Consider the following 21,772-nt stretch of genomic DNA (forward strand, 5'->3'; position numbering starts at 1 on the left):
GACCGGATAATCCGCTGAATTTTGTTACAGGCAAAAGGCAGCGGAAGAAGAACCGTAAACGCAATCGACCAGCCACTGACCATATCGGAACAGGAGTTCCAGGGAGCCCCCTGGAACATCAATCCCGAGGATCAGGAGTCCCCGGAGCCCCCTGAAAACCTCACCACTAGACCATACCGCACCAGGAGCCCAGGAGCTCCCTGGAAACAGAAACCGGACCGGAAGTCCCAAGACCTCTTTGAGGTCAACACGTGTAAATAGTTTTTTAAATATCCTTTGTACATAGTAGATAATAAGGTTAGGGTTTTTACTAAAATTTCATTTTCCCTAAATTAAGGTAACCGATAAGTAGGCTAAACACCACAAATGTATGCAACCAAGGTTGCCGGTGAGCCATAAAATAAATGTAATATCTTAGATTGTATAATAAATGTAGGCTAGGTTAAGGCATCAGCGCCACACATTAGCATAAGTTAATCTTAAGTGTGATATGTATTATCTTAGTGATTGCATGCGTAACTTCAACCGAATAAAAATCCTGTTGAATTTGAATTTGGTTCTCGTCCGATCACCGAAGTCAAGCAACGTCGGGCGCGGTCAGTACTTGGATGGGTGACCGCTTGGGAACACCGCGTGCCGTTGTCTCTACTCTTTTCTTTTTTATTAACATTTCTGATGTCAAACTTTTTTTAAATATATTTTTTCACTATTTATATTTTCTCTCAGGAACTTATATAGTATGAAGACGAAAATTTTTAATTCGTTCGAGTTGAATTTGTGGTTCTGAAAAGAACCGATTTTTTTTCTTTTTTTTCCAACCAACTTCCAAGCTGCTCGAGGAGGATTTATTTTGAACTGGTGTATTTGGTGACGGCCTTGGTTCCTTCAGAAACGGCGTGCTTCGCCAATTCACCGGGCAAAAGAAGACGCACCGCCGTCTGGATCTCCTGCTGGTTATGGTCGAACGTTTGTTGTAATGAGCGAGGCGACTGGCTTCAGCAGCTATACGTTCGAAGATGTCGTTCACGAAACTGTTCATGATAGACAATAGCCTTGCTGGAGATACCGGTATCGGGATGGACCTGCTTCAACACTTGTAAATGTAGATGGCGTAACTCTCCTTCCTCCTGCGCTTCTTTTTCTTGTCGCTCTTCGAGATGTTCTTTTGAGCTTTTCCGGCCTTCTTGGCCGCCTTACCGCTGGTCTTGGGTGGCATTCTCTTCTAGTCGTCGAGTTAAAAAAACGTTTAAAAACAGAAAACGAGACAGACACGACGTGCACGTTACGACGAGTATACTCGATCTAAAACGCCGCACACCTAAAATCCCTCTATTATAACGAGCGAGCGACAAACAGGCGCTCCGCCTTAGTTCGTCGTTCGACCATTGCCCTAAACGAGATGGCGCTGTACCGACCATATAAATTTCTAGCCTTCGCCGCGTTCGGCATTTATTTCAAGCCGTACGTTTGTCAGTGCGCTTCGTGTCAGTCGCAGTAGGTGTTTTGCTGTTTATATCGTATAACAACATGTCCGGAAGAGGAAAAGGAGGTAAAGTGAAGGGAAAGGCGAAGTCCTCCGTTCCAGTCGTGCCGGACTTCAGTTTCCCGTCGGCAGAATTCATCGTCTTCTGCGTAAAGGAAACTACGCCGAAAGAGTGGGTGCAGGTGCTCCCGTTTATTTGGCGGCCGTAATGGAATATCTAGCCGCCGAAGTTCTCGAATTGGCAGGAAACGCCGCCAGAGATAACAAGAAAACCCGTATCATTCCGAGACATCTTCAATTGGCTATAAGGAACGACGAGGAGTTAAACAAGCTCCTTTCCGGCGTTACCATCGCCCAAGGCGGTGTCTTGCCCAACATCCAGGCGGTGTTGTTGCCCAAGAAGACCGAAAAGAAGCCTTAAATTTAATTCTTCGCCGCCGTCATCTCGAACGAAAAACAAAAACTTTTATAAAAACCATCTTCACATCGGCCCTTCTCAGGGCCAAAAATTCAACTCGAACGAATTGAATTTTTTCGCCAAAATACAACAACCTATGAGAATCATGTTAAAAAGTCTTTTAGATATTTTAAAGTTAAACCGATCAATTAATTCATTATACGAGCGTAGACTGAACGGAAGATTTTCGATTACATTCAACCAAGAAAGATGATTTTTACGACTTTTCATCGTAATTTTTAGAAAAATTCAATGCCCGACTAAAGCACGAACTCGACAACTCTATCTATAATAATTTATTGATTATCTAATTCAAGAAACATTCCGATTCGTCGTAAATTTCTTCACATTTCGCACATTAATCTGTTAAGAACATACACACACACACCCGGTCGCCTATACGTGCTCTCCGTCTCGATAATTTCTTGCAGCAGCAGTCGTCAGCGGTGAGCCGTAATACTACAATCAATCGTTTTATTTGCTATGAGATTTTGTTTCAAGTCACGTCTGAGGAGAGTAACTCTACCCCATATTGGACATAACCTCAAATATACTCTTCGTGGCAAAAACGTTCTTTTAACGATGGTCATTCTAACCTAAAACTGCTGTCAAAATTGTCAAAGTCGCCGCCTGGATCACAAATTAAAAATGATCACTCACTCCGTACGATTTTCATTTCGATTTGAAGACAAACACACAATTGAGCAACATATTTAATTCGTTTGATTTATTTTGTGGTTCTGAAAAGAACCGTTTTTTTTTTGTTTGTTTGTTTGCTTGCCTGCGGGGGGTTTGTTGTTATTCCTCTGAGGATGCGGATACACGTCATAAAATGATAAATTAACCGCCGAAACCGTAAAGGGTACGACCTTGACGTTTCAGGGCGTAGACGACGTCCATGGCGGTGACGGTCTTACGTTTTGCGTGTTCGGTGTAAGTTACGGCGTCACGGATGACGTTCTCGAGGAAGACCTTCAACACACCTCTGGTTTCTTCGTAGATGAGACGGAAATACGTTTCACACCACCACGACGAGCCAATCTTCTGATCGCCGGTTTCGTTATACCTTGGATGTTATCGCGTAGAACTTTGCGATGACGTTTGGCGCCACCTTTTCCCAATCCTTTGCCACCTTTACCACGACCGGTCATCTTGATAAAATTAGGAAATTCTTCGTACAAAACGACGTAGCTTCGACCAAGTTCGTTATGGAACTAACGTCAAAATTTCATTCCGCGGGACTATTTATAAGTTACGGCAGCTCCACCTCGCGTTAAAAACGAATCCACCAATGGCGTCGCCGTATGACTCATCGAGTTTATAAAACGGCCGTTGGCGCGACGAAAATTTTCAGTTGACTTTCGAACGTTCGTACGTACGGTCGGTCGTTCGGTCGAAGCAAGCAAGCAAGCCACTACCTACGTTAATTCTTTTCATTTGATTCATCCGATATCCGAGATGGCGAGAACTAAACAGACGGCTCGTAAATCTACCGGTGGCAAGGCACCTAGAAAACAGTTGGCCACGAAGGCGGCCAGAAAAAGCGCTCCCGCCACCGGAGGTGTCAAGAAACCTCACCGTTACAGGCCCGGTACGGTCGCCCTTCGTGAGATTCGTCGTTATCAAAAGAGCACTGAACTTTTGATCCGCAAGCTGCCTTTCCAACGTCTCGTCCGAGAGATCGCCCAAGATTTCAAGACCGATCTCCGTTTCCAAAGTTCGGCCGTGATGGCACTTCAAGAAGCCAGCGAGGCTTATCTCGTCGGCCTCTTCGAAGACACCAACTTGTGCGCCATCCACGCCAAACGTGTCACCATCATGCCGAAAGACATCCAATTGGCGAGACGCATTCGTGGCGAGAGGGCTTAAATTTCCTCCATCCATCCATCCATCCATCCGATCCGACCATCTAGAATTAACAAATTCTTCATCTTCGAAGGTGTTAAAAGAAGAAAAAAAAAATCGGTTCTTTTCAGAACCACAATTATTTTCCAACGAATTGAAAATTTATCGTTCGCGCATGCAACTTTTTGAGATTGAAAAAAAAAAAAAAAAAAAAAAAAAGTTAGGTTATGTGATTTATTCACAAAATTCGTACTTACATAAAACGATAAACTTTTGCTTTTTTCTTTCACATTAAATTTTCTTTTAACTGAGACTATTTGAAACATTATTATATAATAAAGTTTATCATTCTTTGTAATAACACTGTTTCGACAGTCAAATGAATAGACAAGAAAATCAAATGAAAGTATGTATCTCCTCAACAGAATGTGCATTGTCCAAGCGAATCTTTCGTTCGTTTCTTGAAAATAATTGTGGCCCTGAAAAGGGCCATTTATTTGTATCGATGGTGCCCCTACGTCGATATATACGATCGGAGCACGTTCCCGAAACCACCAGGACGTCGTCGTCGTTGAAAAAATTAAATCATCGTCGTCGACTTTTCACTTCTTTCTCTTGGGTGAAGCGGTTTTTTTCGCTTTGACGGTGACGGCTTTGGCCGTTTTCGGTTTCGGCGCTTTCGGTTTCTTGGTTGGACCGGCCTTGTTGGATTTCTTCGCTTTCGATGGCGTCTTGGGTTTGACGGGCGATCTGGAGGCGGCGCTGGCTTTCTTTTCGGGAGCGGACGCAGCCTTTCTAGCCTTCGATACGGCGACGCTCTTCTTTTCGGCGGCAGTTTTCTTAGACTTGGCCGAAGCGGCGGGGGCGGCCTTCTTACCGGCTTTTGAGGCGGATCCTTTTTCGGCGGACGTCGGCGCTGACGCGACGGAACGTTTAGCAACGCCCGTCTTCTTGGATTTCGCCGATGACGACGCGGTCGCAGCGGCAGATCTCTTTTTCGTGGCGGACGGAGCCTTAGCTGCACCGGTGACGGCAGAAGCCAACTTGAACGAACCGGAAGCTCCTTTTCCTTTGGTTTGGACCAACGAACCGGATGCGACGGCGCCCTTAAGGTACTTCTTGATGAAAGGCGCAAATTTTTCCGCGTCGACTTTGTAGTTGGCCGCGACATATTTCTTGATCGCCTGCAACGAAGAACCGCCGCGTTCCTTCAAGCCTTTGATGGCGTTGGTGACCATCTCCGAAGTGGGCGGATGAGAAGGTTTGCTTCTCGGATTTTTGGGCTTCTTCTCCTTCTTCACCGGTGAGGAGCCGGAAGTGGCACCGGCGACCGTCGAAGCTGCTTGATTTTCTACGTCGGCCATATTTTCGTCTATCGCGCGCGCGTTTTTTTCTTTTTATTATAGGTAGGCTTATTCTTCGGTGAAAGAACGAATGAACTTTACAGAACGAATTGGGCGCCAAAGTCAAAGTGTTGGCGCGTTCGAAAACGCGCGGACCGCGGACTAAACGAGAGCCTTCTCGTCGAGTTAGAAAATTCAGTGGGCCTCGAATACAGCTTTCGCGTGATGGCATCGTTCTCTTTACGCGAAGATCACCGCCTCCGGGTGCGGGAACATGAGCGATTCGGTCGGCGATGGCCTCCTGAATAACCTCAAGTTTTCCCGGACGACCAGCCGACCTCCAAAAGCGAACAAGGACCGATCGAACGTCGACTCGAACAAAGACCCTCCGAAACAAGGAGATGACATCCAAGTTCGACGCCGACGTTACGCGTTTTCCACGAATAACAGGAAAGTTCCGCTTTCGACCAGACAAACTTGGAAGCATCCTCTACAAGTTTCACGAACGAATCGGTCGAAAAGTACGTGCGATCTTTTCGAAAATCGCCTCGCAAAGAGACGCAGCACGGATCGGAGCGACGACCGACGAACCTGCAGAGTGTAGGAAAAAAATTCACAAACGGTCGAAGATGACGTCCGAGAAGGTCGAATTTTTTCAAGAACGAAGATAAAACCTTCGCCTTTCGTAGGAGTTGATTTTTGAAAACGATCTTGACGAACAGGTCGGAAAAAAAACGATGTCAATTTCGGACTCGACCATGAGAAACGAATTTGTACGACGAACGGACTTTTCGAACGACTTTTTTCGCAAAATCGACATTTTTTCCTCAAAAATTACCTCACACGACGAAATCCCATCATCGAAACATCACCGAAAACAGTTTTGACGGCGAAATTCTCGTCAATTTTACGAAAATAAAGGGAAAATCAGACGGACCACCGTCGAACATCCAGCGACGGGAACGGACGAGTTTTTTAATTTTTCTTGCCAATTCATTGCGAAAGAAGCAATTTTTCTCTCGACGAAACCATTTTATAATCATAAAAAAAACTCCCCAAACACCACAAACCAACAAAAATACGGAAATCTTGCATTGTTTGCATTTTTCAGACACTCTAAATAAAACTACGTCGATGTCGGCGGATTTTCAGTCGGTCGTCGGTCGACAGAAATCCAACGAAATTTTCATTTGTTCTTCTCAAAAACGAAAAACAAACAAATCAACAAAACATTCCCTACTATTAGTCGACATTTCGAGCAGAAACTACGAACGTCGAAAGATTTAAAAAATGAAATATGTAGGTGTGCGTGCGTGCGTACTTACTTGAAACTTTTTTCTTGTTTCATCGTCGCACTGGAACAAATTAAATTTTAATGCAATGTAAACGCGACCACACTTTCGACGAAAACATCTCTATGAATCGAACGACGTCGGAAAAAGAATAAATCGAGAAGAGAACAAATCATGAAACAACACACACCCACCCCGCCCGGCCCGGCCAGAGTGGTGGGAATTTCGATGAATGAACAGACAAAGAAACCAACTCTGTTATCAGTTCTAAGAAAGAAAGCAGGTAGCGGCGGCGGCGAACCTTCGACCGTACTACGGTCAGTTCATGAATTAACCCCGTCCGTTCGGAGTTTATTCATCTCCGGTCCGTGTCGGCGTTTACTTCAAGTGGGTGCTATTTCCATCTAAGCAAGCAAGTGAGTAAGTAAGTTCTCAAATTTTAAATTACGTTAATCGCAAGTGACTCGTTGAGATCGTCAAACGAACAATTTAATTTAACGCCTCATACGAGTTTTTTTTTTTCGTCATTTTGTCGCAAAAAAAAAACTAAAAAACGACTCGCAAAAAAAAATTTTTTTTTTTTCTTCTTTTAAATCTTGTACATTTTCTGACATGTGTACCATCGAAAAATGTCACATCCAAACGATCGAACAATCACAAAAAATCGTCAACGTACCATCTTGGAAAATTTTACCAGGCAACGACCATACCACGTTGAAAACTACCGGTTCTCGTCCAGTCTTGTCCGAGCGCTCGTAGCGAACGGACGTGCGATAGAGAGCTCCCCCTCTCAGTGTTTAAGTTGTGACCACAGTGCAAAGTGCCACGTGCCTTGAATAAAGTGAATCGTGTCCCAATTGTTGTTTTAACAACAAGAGGAATTAAACCAAGTTCGATACAGCGCAGGCTGGTTAAGCCTGCACTGACCACCGAAAACATGGCCAGTTCGAGCCTCAACTGGCTGAAGCCGAAGAAAACGGTGAAAAAAGTGAAACAAAAGGTGAGGTACGTGCCAGTACCAATCGACGCTAACCGATTTCAACCAATCTCTTCTGATGAAGAGGATGAAGAAGACAACATGGAGACGGAGGAAACATCCTCCAGGACAAAAACCACCGCGACCGCGAACGAAAGGAGACCGCCGCCGATCATCATCCACGGCCGGAACATAACGCACAACCGTCTCAAAGAATTGTTCGCGGATTGCGACAACGGTTACCAGGTCCGTTACACAAGGGAGAAGACCCTTGTGTACCCCAACACAACAGACATCCACACGAAGATGAGAAACAACCTCACGACTGGAAAAGTAGAGTTCCACACGTTCACACCAAAAGGACTCAAAACGTCAACGTTCGTCATTAAGGGTTTGGACAACAACCCTGAGCCCGAATCCGTTCTTGCAGAGCTCAAGAACTGCAAGATCGAAGCCACCAATGTGAGGAAAATGGGGCCCAACACCAAGAGGCCCCATTACATCGCAACAGTGACCGACAGCGAGACTGCCGAGTCACTCAACAAGAAATGTCGGGCGATTCTCAACGTCAGGGTGCGTTTCGAGAAATACCTCAATAAGAAGAAGATGACACAGTGCCACCGGTGCCAGGCATGGGGCCACGGCACGAGGAACTGTAACCTCGAACCGACGTGCGTAAGATGCTCCCAGTACCACTGGACCCGCGACTGCCCCCATAAGCCCGACCCGACGTACATTCCCAAATGTGCCAACTGCGGGAAACAAGGACACGCTGCCTCGCAAACCACGTGCGAGGTCTACATCGCCAAGGTAACCCGCATCGAGGAACTCCAAGAAGAAAGGCGTCAGAAGGTCGCCAACAAGAGGGCTAAATTAGCCCCCGCGCCGATCCCAAAGGTCAATCCGTGGACCCAGCCAAAGAAACCAACAGGTGAGTCCATTGTTTTTACTAATAAATCATTTCCGCCTCTGCCGACGCCTTCAACGAGCGCAGCAAATTCGCCAATTTTAACAAGGCAAACACCAACCAAAACGAAAATTCCAGAAACAAGCAGCATGACAGAATTTTGTAAAATAAACGCCGAAATTTCCAGGCTGAACAAAAATGTAAATATGAAAAATCTGCTCATAATACTTAAAGAACTGAACAATGCACTTGAAAAATGCCAGTCTCAACAAGAAAAGCTGTTCGTCTGCATAGACGTTCTATCCAAAATGGGAGACGCTGGCTATGAGCTGTAAATTGACGATAGTTCACTGGAACGCAAACGGTCTGCATGAAAAAGCTGCGGAATTATTGAATTTTATTAAAAATGGTGGAATTCACATTATGGCAATTAGCGAAACGCGTCTCAAAAGTAAAGATCGGCTTAAATTCACCAATTACACGGTTCTCAGAAAGGACAGAACGGATGTCATTAGGGGAGGTGGGGTTGCTCTCCTAATCCGTAATGACGTCCCCTTTGAACACATTCCCACCTCCCCTTTGAACACATTCCCACCCCAAATGTAAGATTCCTCGAAACCCTAACGATTAAGATCGAGAACAACATTTTCATAACATCAGTTTACAACCGACCAATCAACTCAATTAGGGACGCGGATTTAGACATAATTAATAATCTGGGAAGAAAGCAATTAATTCTCGGGGACTTCAATGCGAGACACACAAGCTGGGGTTGTCACGCAAACAATAGTAACGGGTTCAGGCTCTACAATTACGTAGAAAACACAAGCTTGATAATTAACAGAACTGCTGATCCAACTCATTTCCCAATTAACGGCATGACACCTACCTACATTGACTTGACAATCACGAAAAACATGGTAATCTCAGAACCCAGATCAGTGACCGCACTCAACTCGGATCACAATCCTGTGATTCTTGAGATTCCTGACATGACAATCAAAGACAAAACAATCCAAATCAATTCCTATAAACAAACCAACTGGCCCCTCTTCCGCAAAACCCTTGACAGACATGTTGAACTGACGGAAATCATTGGCACGAAAGATGATCTTGATAAACAGATTGAACTGTTCATTAAGGCCATCCAGAAGGCCAAAGACCAAGTCACGACGACGAAAACAATAAATCCTTTTCGAGACGAAATTCCGAAAGCAACCATAGAGAAAATAAAACTCAAGAACCGAATCAGAAAACTGTACCAAAGAACACGAGACCCATTTTCAAAAACCAAGCATCTGAATTAACCAGAGAAATTAAACAAGAAATAAAAGAATTCAGACAGAACAAATGGGAAACAAAACTTGGCAAATTAAATCCGCACGATAATTCTCTATGGAAAATGACAAAAGCTCTCAAAGACGATTTACCCCATCTCTATCCTTAAATCCAATAACAACACAGCATTTAATAATGTGGAAAAAGCAAACACACTGGCAACATATTATGAAACGATCCACACAAGTGATAATCACAACACACCCGAACAAACAGAAATAATTGAAACAGTAAACTCTTTCAATAGTGACAATTCCCAGATAGACGCGCCTACGGCCGTCAAACCCACAGAAATCGCAAAAATCATAAGCACTTTACCGAATAACAAAGCCCCCGGGAAATGACGGCATAGAAAACAGAATACTGAAAAATCTTACAGCGAAAGCTGTAAAACAACTAACGAATATAATAAATGCCATGCTTAATCTTTGTATCTTCCCGGAAAAACTTAAAGTAGCAGATGTCATCCCCATTTTGAAACCGGGGAAAAAACCCCAATGCACCAAACGCATACAGACCAATTAGCCTTCTACCAACAATATCAAAAGTTGCGGAAAAGGTAATCCAAAAACGAATAATAAGCACATTAAAGAAAACAAAATTTTACCGCCAGAGCAATTTGGTTTTCGGGAACGACATAATACCACACAGCAAGTCCTCAGACTAATAAATGACATAACCAATAATTACAACACGAAAAGCATAACAGCAATGACATGTCTTGATATTGAAAAAGCATTTGATAAAGTCTGGACAAAAGGACTAATTTACAAAATGATTCAATTGAAGTTCCCGACGCACATTACTAAATTAATAAACTCGTACTTAACAGAGAGAAAGTTCAGAGTAAAGGTAGAAGGCGAAAAGTCGGAAATGAAATCAATAAATGCGGGAGTCCCACAAGGCTCAGTGCTTGGGCCAATACTATTTAATATTTACATTCATGACATCACTAAATTCGCACAAACCAATTTAGCTTTGTACGCGGACGACACCGCCATCTACGCTAAATCTCATTCGGGTCAGGTCGCACTCAAACAAGTTCAGATCCACATTAATCAACTCGAGAAATTCTACGCGAAATGGAAGATTAAACTCAACGCGGACAAAACGGAAACGGTCATTTTTGCAAAAAGATTCACCGGGCTAAAGATCAATAAAAAACTAAAGGTTGGGACAGTGAAATTGAAATTAAGAACTCTGTGAAATATCTAGGAGTCACCCTAGACAAAAGGCTAAACCTAAATGAACACATAAAGAAAACGAGACAAAAAGGTGAAGCCGTCCTCAAGCAATTGTACCCATTGTTGGTCAAAAACAACTATCTAAACACGAAAAATAAGTTGCTTCTGTACAAATGCATCTACGCCCCATCATAACATACGCAGCGCCCATCTACCGGCACAAACCACACACTCCACTAATTCCTTTGCAAAGATTTCAAAATAAATGCTTAAGACTTGCCCTTAACGCAGACAGATACACTCCGCTCCGTCAACTTCATCAGGACGCGAATCTTCCACTCCTACACCATTACATCCATTCCCTTTCCGATAAATTCTACGAGAAGCAGGTGCGGCACGTACCTCTTCTCAAACAATCCCTCAAACACCCAGCAGGAACTCACAAGTTCCCGCACTCGGGTGTCCCCAATCTAGACCGGATAATCCGCTGAATTTTGTTACAGGCAAAAGGCAGCGGAAGAAGAACCGTAAACGGCAATCGACCAGCCACAGACCATATCGGAACAGGAGTCCAGGAGCCCCCTGGAACATCAATCCGAGGATCAGGAGTCCCCGGAGCCCCTGAAACCTCACCACTAGACCATACCGAACCAGGAGCCCAGGAGCTCCCTGGAAACAGAAACCGGACCGGAAGTCCCAAGACCTCTTTGAGGTCAACACTGTAAATAGTTTTTTAAATATCCTTTGTACATAGTAGATAATAAGGTTAGGGGTTTTTACTAAAATTTCATTTTCCCTAAATTAAGGTAACCGATAAGTAGGCTAAACACCACAAATGTATGCAACCAAGGTTGCCGGTGAGCCATAAAATAAATGTAATATCTTAGATTGTATAATAAATGTAGGCTAGGTTAAGGCATCAGCGCCACACATTAGCATAAGTTAATCTTAAGTGTGATATGTATTATCTTAGTGATTGCATGCGTAACTTCAACCGAATAAAAATCCTGTTGAATTTGAAATTTGAATTTGGTTCTCGTCCGATCACCGAAGTCAAGCAACGTCGGGCGCGGTCAGTACTTGGATGGGTGACCGCTTGGGAACACCGCGTGCCGTTGTCTCTACTCTTTTCTTTTTTTATTAACATTTCTGATGTCAAACTTTTTTTAAATATATTTTTCACTATTTATATTTTCTCTCAGGAACTTATATAGTATGAAGACGAAAATTTTTAATTCGTTCGAGTTGAATTTGTGGTTCTGAAAAGAACCGATTTTTTTTCTTTTTTTTCCAACCAACTTCCAAGCTGCTCGAGGAGGATTTATTTTGAACTGGTGTATTTGGTGACGGCCTTGGTTCCTTCAGAAACGGCGTGCTTCGCCAATTCACCGGGCAAAAGAAGACGCACCGCCGTCTGGATCTCCCTGCTGGTTATGGTCGAACGTTTGTTGTAATGAGCGAGGCGACTGGCTTCAGCAGCTATACGTTCGAAGATGTCGTTCACGAAAACTGTTCATGATAGACATAGCCTTGCTGGAGATACCGGTATCGGGATGGACCTGCTTCAACACCTTGTAAATGTAGATGGCGTAACTCTCCTTCCTCCTGCGCTTCTTTTTCTTGTCGCTCTTCGAGATGTTCTTTTGAGCTTTTCCGGCCTTCTTGGCCGCCTTACCGCTGGTCTTGGGTGGCATTCTCTTCTAGTCGTCGAGTTAAAAAAACGTTTAAAAACAGAAAACGAGACAGACACGACGTGCACGTTACGACGAGTATACTCGATCTAAAACGCCGCACACCTAAAATCCCTCTATTTATAACGAGCGAGCGACAAACAGGCGCTCCGCCTTAGTTCGTCGTTCGACCATTGCCCTAACGAGATGGCGCTGTACCGACCATATAAATTTCTAGCCTTCGCCGCGTTCGGCATTTATTTCAAGCCGTACGTTTGTCAGTGCGCTTCGTGGTCAGTCGCAGTAGGTGTTTTGCTGTTTATATCGTATAACAACATGTCCGGAAGAGGAAAAGGAGGTAAAGTGAAGGGAAAGGCGAAGTCTCGTTCCAGTCGTGCCGGACTTCAGTTTCCCGTCGGCAGAATTCATCGTCTTCTGCGTAAAGGAAACTACGCCGAAAGAGTGGGTGCAGGTGCTCCCGTTTATTTGGCGGCCGTAATGGAATATCTAGCCGCCGAAGTTCTCGAATTGGCAGGAAACGCCGCCAGAGATAACAAGAAAACCCGTATCATTCCGAGACATCTTCAATTGGCTATAAGGAACGACGAGGAGTTAAACAAGCTCCTTTCCGGCGTTACCATCGCCCAAGGCGGTGTCTTGCCCAACATCCAGGCGGTGTTGTTGCCCAAGAAGACCGAAAAGAAGCCTTAAATTTAATTCTTCGCCGCCGTCATCTCGAACGAAAAACAAAAACTTTTATAAAAACCATCTTCACATCGGCCCTTCTCAGGGCCAAAAATTCAACTCGAACGAATTGATTTTTTCGCCAAAATACAACAACCTATGAGAATCATGTTAAAAAGTCTTTTAGATATTTTAAAGTTAAACCGATCAATTAATTCATTATACGAGCGTAGACTGAACGGAAGATTTTCGATTACATTCAACCAAGAAAGATGATTTTTTACGACTTTTCATCGTAATTTTTAGAAAAATTCAATGCCCGACTAAAGCACGAACTCGACAACTCTATCTATAATAATTTATTGATTATCTAATTCAAGAAACATTCCGATTCGTCGTAAATTTCTTCACATTTCGCACATTAATCTGTTAAGAACATACACACACACACCGGTCGCCTATACGTGCTCTCCGTCTCGATAATTTCTTGCAGCAGCAGTCGTCAGCGGTGAGCCGTAATACTACAATCAATCGTTTTATTTGCTATGAGATTTTGTTTCAAGTCACGTCTGAGGAGAGTAACTCTACCCCATATTGGACATAACCTCAAATATACTCTTCGTGGCAAAAACGTTCTTTTAACGATGGTCATTCTAACCTAAAACTGCTGTCAAAATTGTCAAAGTCGCCGCCTGGATCCAAATTAAAATGATCACTCACTCCGTACGATTTTCATTTCGATTTGAAGACAAACACACAATTGAGCAACATATTTAATTCGTTTGATTTATTTTGTGGTTCTGAAAAGAACCGTTTTTTTTTGTTTGTTTGTTTGCTTGCCTGCGGGGGGTTTGTTGTTATTCCTCTGAGGATGCGGATACACGTCATAAAATGATAAAATTAACCGCCGAAACCGTAAAGGGTACGACCTTGACGTTTCAGGGCGTAGACGACGTCCATGGCGGTGACGGTCTTACGTTTTGCGTGTTCGGTGTAAGTTACGGCGTCACGGATGACGTTCTCGAGGAAGACCTTCAACACACCTCTGGTTTCTTCGTAGATGAGACCGGAAATACGTTTCACACCACCACGACGAGCCAATCTTCTGATCGCCGGTTTCGTTATACCTTGGATGTTATCGCGTAGAACTTTGCGATGACGTTTGGCGCCACCTTTTCCCAATCCTTTGCCACCTTTACCACGACCGGTCATCTTGATAAAATTAGGAAATTCTTCGTACAAAACGACGTAGCTTCGACCAAGTTCGTTATGGAACTAACGTCAAAATTTCATTCCGCGGGACTATTTATAAGTTACGGCAGCTCCACCTCGCGTTAAAAACGAATCCACCAATGGCGTCGCCGTATGACTCATCGAGTTTATAAAACGGCCGTTGGCGCGACGAAAATTTTCAGTTGACTTTCGAACGTTCGTACGTACGGTCGGTCGTTCGGTCGAAGCAAGCAAGCAAGCCACTACCTACGTTAATTCTTTTCATTTGATTCATCCGATATCCGAGATGGCGAGAACTAAACAGACGGCTCGTAAATCTACCGGTGGCAAGGCACCTAGAAAACAGTTGGCCACGAAGGCGGCCAGAAAAAGCGCTCCCGCCACCGGAGGTGTCAAGAAACCTCACCGTTACAGGCCCGGTACGGTCGCCCTTCGTGAGATTCGTCGTTATCAAAAGAGCACTGAACTTTTGATCCGCAAGCTGCCTTTCCAACGTCTCGTCCGAGAGATCGCCCAAGATTTCAAGACCGATCTCCGTTTCCAAAGTTCGGCCGTGATGGCACTTCAAGAAGCCAGCGAGGCTTATCTCGTCGGCCTCTTCGAAGACACCAACTTGTGCGCCATCCACGCCAAACGTGTCACCATCATGCCGAAAGACATCCAATTGGCGAGACGCATTCGTGGCGAGAGGGCTTAAATTTCCTCCATCCATCCATCCATCCATCCGATCCGACCATCTAGAATTAACAAATTCTTCATCTTCGAAGGTGTTAAAAGAAGAAAAAAAAAATCGGTTCTTTTCAGAACCACAATTATTTTCCAACGAATTGAAAATTTATCGTTCGCGCATGCAACTTTTTGAGATTGAAAAAAAAAAAAAAAAAAAAAAAAAGTTAGGTTATGTGATTTATTCACAAAATTCGTACTTACATAAAACGATAAACTTTTGCTTTTTTCTTTCACATTAAATTTTCTTTTAACTGAGACTATTTGAAACATTATTATATAATAAAGTTTATCATTCTTTGTAATAACACTGTTTCGACAGTCAAATGAATAGACAAGAAAATCAAATGAAAGTATGTATCTCCTCAACAGAATGTGCATTGTCCAAGCGAATCTTTCGTTCGTTTCTTGAAAATAATTGTGGCCCTGAAAAGGGCCATTTATTTGTATCGATGGTGCCCCTACGTCGATATATACGATCGGAGCACGTTCCCGAAACCACCAGGACGTCGTCGTCGTTGAAAAAATTAAATCATCGTCGTCGACTTTTCACTTCTTTCTCTTGGGTGAAGCGGTTTTTTTCGCTTTGACGGTGACGGCTTTGGCCGTTTTCGGTTTCGGCGCTTTCGGTTTCTTGGTTGGACCGGCCTTGTTGGATTTCTTCGCTTTCGATGGCGTCTTGGGTTTGACGGGCGATCTGGAGGCGGCGCTGGCTTTCTTTTCGGGAGCGGACGCAGCCTTTCTAGCCTTCGATACGGCGACGCTCTTCTTTTCGGCGGCAGTTTTCTTAGACTTGGCCGAAGCGGCGGGGGCGGCCTTCTTACCGGCTTTTGAGGCGGATCCTTTTTCGGCGGACGTCGGCGCTGACGCGACGGAACGTTTAGCAACGCCCGTCTTCTTGGATTTCGCCGATGACGACGCGGTCGCAGCGGCAGATCTCTTTTTCGTGGCGGACGGAGCCTTAGCTGCACCGGTGACGGCAGAAGCCAACTTGAACGAACCGGAAGCTCCTTTTCCTTTGGTTTGGACCAACGAACCGGATGCGACGGCGCCCTTAAGGTACTTCTTGATGAAAGGCGCAAATTTTTCCGCGTCGACTTTGTAGTTGGCCGCGACATATTTCTTGATCGCCTGCAACGAAGAACCGCCGCGTTCCTTCAAGCCTTTGATGGCGTTGGTGACCATCTCCGAAGTGGGCGGATGAGAAGGTTTGCTTCTCGGATTTTTGGGCTTCTTCTCCTTCTTCACCGGTGAGGAGCCGGAAGTGGCACCGGCGACCGTCGAAGCTGCTTGATTTTCTACGTCGGCCATATTTTCGTCTATCGCGCGCGCGTTTTTTTCTTTTTATTATAGGTAGGCTTATTCTTCGGTGAAAGAACGAATGAACTTTACAGAACGAATTGGGCGCCAAAGTCAAAGTGTTGGCGCGTTCGAAAACGCGCGGACCGCGGACTAAACGAGAGCCTTCTCGTCGAGTTAGAAAATTCAGTGGGCCTCGAATACAGCTTTCGCGTGATGGCATCGTTCTCTTTACGCGAAGATCACCGCCTCCGGGTGCGGGAACATGAGCGATTCGGTCGGCGATGGCCTCCTGAATAACCTCAAGTTTTCCCGGACGACCAGCCGACCTCCAAAAGCGAACAAGGACCGATCGAACGTCGACTCGAACAAAGACCCTCCGAAACAAGGAGATGACATCCAAGTTCGACGCCGACGTTACGCGTTTTCCACGAATAACAGGAAAGTTCCGCTTTCGACCAGACAAACTTGGAAGCATCCTCTACAAGTTTCACGAACGAATCGGTCGAAAAGTACGTGCGATCTTTTCGAAAATCGCCTCGCAAAGAGACGCAGCACGGATCGGAGCGACGACCGACGAACCTGCAGAGTGTAGGAAAAAAATTCACAAACGGTCGAAGATGACGTCCGAGAAGGTCGAATTTTTTCAAGAACGAAGATAAAACCTTCGCCTTTCGTAGGAGTTGATTTTTGAAAACGATCTTGACGAACAGGTCGGAAAAAAAACGATGTCAATTTCGGACTCGACCATGAGAAACGAATTTGTACGACGAACGGACTTTTCGAACGACTTTTTTCGCAAAATCGACATTTTTTCCTCAAAAATTACCTCACACGACGAAATCCCATCATCGAAACATCACCGAAAACAGTTTTGACGGCGAAATTCTCGTCAATTTTACGAAAATAAAGGGAAAATCAGACGGACCACCGTCGAACATCCAGCGACGGGAACGGACGAGTTTTTTAATTTTTCTTGCCAATTCATTGCGAAAGAAGCAATTTTTCTCGACGAAACCATTTTATAATCATAAAAAAAACTCCCCAAACACCACAAACCAACAAAAATACGGAAATCTTGCATTGTTTGCATTTTTCAGACACTCTAAATAAAACTACGTCGATGTCGGCGGATTTTCAGTCGGTCGTCGGTCGACAGAAATCCAACGAAATTTTCATTTGTTCTTCTCAAAAACGAAAAACAAACAAATCAACAAAACATTCCCTACTATTAGTCGACATTTCGAGCAGAAACTACGAACGTCGAAAGATTTAAAAAATGAAATATGTAGGTGTGCGTGCGTGCGTACTTACTTGAAACTTTTTTCTTGTTTCATCGTCGCACTGGAACAAATTAAATTTTAATGCAATGTAAACGCGACCACACTTTCGACGAAAACATCTCTATGAATCGAACGACGTCGGAAAAAGAATAAATCGAGAAGAGAACAAATCATGAAACAACACACACCCACCCCGCCCGGCCCGGCCAGAGTGGTGGGAATTTCGATGAATGAACAGACAAAGAAACCAACTCTGTTATCAGTTCTAAGAAAGAAAGCAGGTAGCGGCGGCGGCGAACCTTCGACCGTACTACGGTCAGTTCATGAATTAACCCCGTCCGTTCGGAGTTTATTCATCTCCGGTCCGTGTCGGCGTTTACTTCAAGTGGGTGCTATTTCCATCTAAGCAAGCAAGTGAGTAAGTAAGTTCTCAAATTTTAAATTACGTTAATCGCAAGTGACTCGTTGAGATCGTCAAACGAACAATTTAATTTAACGCCTCATACGAGTTTTTTTTTTTCGTCATTTTGTCGCAAAAAAAAAACTAAAAAACGACTCGCAAAAAAAAATTTTTTTTTTTTCTTCTTTTAAATCTTGTACATTTTCTGACATGTGTACCATCGAAAAATGTCACATCCAAACGATCGAACAATCACAAAAAATCGTCAACGTACCATCTTGGAAAATTTTACCAGGCAACGACCATACCACGTTGAAAACTACCGGTTCTCGTCCGATCACCGAAGTCAAGCAACGTCGGGCGCGGTCAGTACTTGGATGGGTGACCGCTTGGGAACACCGCGTGCCGTTGTCTCTACTCTTTTCTTTTTTTATTAACATTTCTGATGTCAAACTTTTTTTAAATATATTTTTCACTATTTATATTTTCTCTCAGGAACTTATATAGTATGAAGACGAAAATTTTTAATTCGTTCGAGTTGAATTTGTGGTTCTGAAAAGAACCGATTTTTTTTCTTTTTTTTCCAACCAACTTCCAAGCTGCTCGAGGAGGATTTATTTTGAACTGGTGTATTTGGTGACGGCCTTGGTTCCTTCAGAAACGGCGTGCTTCGCCAATTCACCGGGCAAAAGAAGACGCACCGCCGTCTGGATCTCCCTGCTGGTTATGGTCGAACGTTTGTTGTAATGAGCGAGGCGACTGGCTTCAGCAGCTATACGTTCGAAGATGTCGTTCACGAAACTGTTCATGATAGACATAGCCTTGCTGGAGATACCGGTATCGGGATGGACCTGCTTCAACACCTTGTAAATGTAGATGGCGTAACTCTCCTTCCTCCTGCGCTTCTTTTTCTTGTCGCTCTTCGAGATGTTCTTTTGAGCTTTTCCGGCCTTCTTGGCCGCCTTACCGCTGGTCTTGGGTGGCATTCTCTTCTAGTCGTCGAGTTAAAAAAACGTTTAAAAACAGAAAACGAGACAGACACGACGTGCACGTTACGACGAGTATACTCGATCTAAAACGCCGCACACCTAAAATCCCTCTATTTATAACGAGCGAGCGACAAACAGGCGCTCCGCCTTAGTTCGTCGTTCGACCATTGCCCTAACGAGATGGCGCTGTACCGACCATATAAATTTCTAGCCTTCGCCGCGTTCGGCATTTATTTCAAGCCGTACGTTTGTCAGTGCGCTTCGTGTCAGTCGCAGTAGGTGTTTTGCTGTTTATATCGTATAACAACATGTCCGGAAGAGGAAAAGGAGGTAAAGTGAAGGGAAAGGCGAAGTCTCGTTCCAGTCGTGCCGGACTTCAGTTTCCCGTCGGCAGAATTCATCGTCTTCTGCGTAAAGGAAACTACGCCGAAAGAGTGGGTGCAGGTGCTCCCGTTTATTTGGCGGCCGTAATGGAATATCTAGCCGCCGAAGTTCTCGAATTGGCAGGAAACGCCGCCAGAGATAACAAGAAAACCCGTATCATTCCGAGACATCTTCAATTGGCTATAAGGAACGACGAGGAGTTAAACAAGCTCCTTTCCGGCGTTACCATCGCCCAAGGCGGTGTCTTGCCCAACATCCAGGCGGTGTTGTTGCCCAAGAAGACCGAAAAGAAGCCTTAAATTTAATTCTTCGCCGCCGTCATCTCGAACGAAAAACAAAAACTTTTATAAAAACCATCTTCACATCGGCCCTTCTCAGGGCCAAAAATTCAACTCGAACGAATTGATTTTTTCGCCAAAATACAACAACCTATGAGAATCATGTTAAAAAGTCTTTTAGATATTTTAAAGTTAAACCGATCAATTAATTCATTATACGAGCGTAGACTGAACGGAAGATTTTCGATTACATTCAACCAAGAAAGATGATTTTTACGACTTTTCATCGTAATTTTTAGAAAAATTCAATGCCCGACTAAAGCACGAACTCGACAACTCTATCTATAATAATTTATTGATTATCTAATTCAAGAAACATTCCGATTCGTCGTAAATTTCTTCACATTTCGCACATTAATCTGTTAAGAACATACACACACACACCGGTCGCCTATACGTGCTCTCCGTCTCGATAATTTCTTGCAGCAGCAGTCGTCAGCGGTGAGCCGTAATACTACAATCAATCGTTTTATTTGCTATGAGATTTTGTTTCAAGTCACGTCTGAGGAGAGTAACTCTACCCCATATTGGACATAACCTCAAATATACTCTTCGTGGCAAAAACGTTCTTTTAACGATGGTCATTCTAACCTAAAACTGCTGTCAAAATTGTCAAAGTCGCCGCCTGGATCACAAATTAAAATGATCACTCACTCCGTACGATTTTCATTTCGATTTGAAGACAAACACACAATTGAGCAACATATTTAATTCGTTTGATTTATTTTGTGGTTCTGAAAAGAACCGTTTTTTTTTGTTTGTTTGTTTGCTTGCCTGCGGGGGGTTTGTTGTTATTCCTCTGAGGATGCGGATACACGTCATAAAATGATAAAATTAACCGCCGAAACCGTAAAGGGTACGACCTTGACGTTTCAGGGCGTAGACGACGTCCATGGCGGTGACGGTCTTACGTTTTGCGTGTTCGGTGTAAGTTACGGCGTCACGGATGACGTTCTCGAGGAAGACCTTCAACACACCTCTGGTTTCTTCGTAGATGAGACCGGAAATACGTTTCACACCACCACGACGAGCCAATCTTCTGATCGCCGGTTTCGTTATACCTTGGATGTTATCGCGTAGAACTTTGCGATGACGTTTGGCGCCACCTTTTCCCAATCCTTTGCCACCTTTACCACGACCGGTCATCTTGATAAAATTAGGAAATTCTTCGTACAAAACGACGTAGCTTCGACCAAGTTCGTTATGGAACTAACGTCAAAATTTCATTCCGCGGGACTATTTATAAGTTACGGCAGCTCCACCTCGCGTTAAAAACGAATCCACCAATGGCGTCGCCGTATGACTCATCGAGTTTATAAAACGGCCGTTGGCGCGACGAAAATTTTCAGTTGACTTTCGAACGTTCGTACGTACGGTCGGTCGTTCGGTCGAAGCAAGCAAGCAAGCCACTACCTACGTTAATTCTTTTCATTTGATTCATCCGATATCCGAGATGGCGAGAACTAAACAGACGGCTCGTAAATCTACCGGTGGCAAGGCACCTAGAAAACAGTTGGCCACGAAGGCGGCCAGAAAAAGCGCTCCCGCCACCGGAGGTGTCAAGAAACCTCACCGTTACAGGCCCGGTACGGTCGCCCTTCGTGAGATTCGTCGTTATCAAAAGAGCACTGAACTTTTGATCCGCAAGCTGCCTTTCCAACGTCTCGTCCGAGAGATCGCCCAAGATTTCAAGACCGATCTCCGTTTCCAAAGTTCGGCCGTGATGGCACTTCAAGAAGCCAGCGAGGCTTATCTCGTCGGCCTCTTCGAAGACACCAACTTGTGCGCCATCCACGCCAAACGTGTCACCATCATGCCGAAAGACATCCAATTGGCGAGACGCATTCGTGGCGAGAGGGCTTAAATTTCCTCCATCCATCCATCCATCCATCCGATCCGACCATCTAGAATTAACAAATTCTTCATCTTCGAAGGTGTTAA

At 44.3% G+C, this 21,772-nt stretch overlaps 1 non-coding gene across 1 annotated transcript; it reads left to right on the forward strand.

The window, feature by feature from the left end:
* The first annotated feature begins 18,414 nt into the window (after positions 1 to 18,414).
* LOC148165685 (5S ribosomal RNA) lies at positions 18,415 to 18,534 on the forward strand. Its single transcript, XR_015771255.1, has one exon. It is a non-coding gene; the product is annotated as a 5S ribosomal RNA (ribosomal RNA).
* The last annotated feature ends 3,238 nt before the right edge of the window (positions 18,535 to 21,772 follow it).

The sequence above is a fragment of the Gnatocerus cornutus genome, unplaced genomic scaffold, assembly GCF_029298725.1.
Source record: "Gnatocerus cornutus isolate USDA-ARS CGAHR unplaced genomic scaffold, icGnaCorn1.1 ctg00000247.1, whole genome shotgun sequence".
NCBI lineage: Eukaryota > Metazoa > Arthropoda > Insecta > Coleoptera > Tenebrionidae > Gnatocerus > Gnatocerus cornutus.